Below are 1,656 nucleotides of genomic sequence, written 5' to 3'. Positions count from 1 at the left end.
TAAATCCCGTCAAAGCTGCATGCAAAGAATCTCCAATGTAAGGCTTCAGCTTTTTTTTTCCAGCAAACCTGTCACCTGCTCTGGAGAAATACAGCATGTTCAGGCAAGAACACTTACCTCCTCTGCTTTTTGGTGGAAGGTCGTCCTTTTATCATTGATACAGACCACCAACCTCTTGTGCATACTGTGCGAACCAGTGTGCACCACTACTCACCACGTGAAGTTCGGCAGTTGGATTTTGTACTGATATGTTTTCCTCCATTGTATTGCCCTTACAGTTACTGTATATATGAGGCTGGCCTGCCCACTAATGACTCATCCGTTAAGTCTCCCCTTTTGCCCTGGCCATAAAGGTCACGTTACCTCCCCCTTTCCGGCAATCCTGTACCTTGATCGGGGCCAGCCAAAGTCTTGTGTGCATTAAAGTCTATTGTTCCTGCAGCCTATGACTCTTTGTTTATTGATAGAGCCTATCACATTTCATCTTACAACTTTCCTCGGATATATGGCACATCCAAGGGAAGGTAAATGCCGTGGCTGGTGCCCTGTCCAGGCACGACATAGAGGACCTACATGACTACCATTGATTTCATTGCCATGGCTCATGCACAATACACTGATCTCGATCTCATCTGGTACTGCCAGATCAACACAGATCTCCACTTAAAAGATGTATGCTGGATGACTCAGATGAAACATGAGCTTGCATCTTTTCCACAGATGGACCCAGGTCTTTCGTACCGGCGGCAATGCAGCGGGATGTTTACAGTGCCCTCTGTAACCTGTCTCATCCAGGCAGGAGAGTGTTGTCAAGCTAATTACAGAATGATTTACCTGGCCTCACATTAAACAAAATGCTGGATTATGGACAAGGACCTGCTTGCCATGTCAATGTTCTAAAGTCTCCAGTCACACAAAATCTAGATGGAGATTTTCCTGTTTCAGATTCTTGTTTTCATCACGTGCACCTAGATTTGGTTTGTCTGCTTCCACCATCAAGAGAATACACTTACCTCATCAGTGTGAGGACTGGGCTACTAGGTGGCAGGAGACCATTCCTATCACCAACATCTCTGTGGAGACTTTTGCTTGGGCTTTCATTGATCATTGGATTCTGGCTTTCAGTGTTCCAGGCACCATTTAAACGGGCCAAGGATCTCAGTTCAAGTTGGAGCTATTCGGAGCTCTCACTGATCTTTTGGGCACCACCCACATTTGGACTACAGCCTTCTATCCACAGAACAATGTCCTTGTTGAATGTTTTCACCACCAATTGAAAGTACGGGCTAACCGCTACCTTCCCATATCTGGACGATATCACCATCTGCGGCCACAATACGCAGGACCACGACGCCAACCTAGACAAATTTCTTCAAACTGCCCGTCGGCTGAACCTGACTTACAATTTGGACAAGTGTGTCTTCCGGACCACACGACTCGCTATTCTAGGTTGCGTGGTGGAGAATGGGATAGTCATGACAGATCCTGACCGCATGCATCCCCTAATGGACTTACCCCCCCCCCCCCATACACAGAAAGCGCTCAAATGCTGCCTGGGCTTTTTCTCGTATTACGCCCAATGGATTCCACACTACGCCGACAAGGCGAGTCCTCTTATCAAGTCCACCTCCTTTCCCCTCTTGACCGAAGCCAGAG

This window comes from Narcine bancroftii, chromosome 3, assembly GCF_036971445.1.
Source record: "Narcine bancroftii isolate sNarBan1 chromosome 3, sNarBan1.hap1, whole genome shotgun sequence".
NCBI classification, from domain to species: Eukaryota; Metazoa; Chordata; class Chondrichthyes; order Torpediniformes; family Narcinidae; genus Narcine; species Narcine bancroftii.
This window is presented reverse-complemented; position numbering follows the sequence as displayed.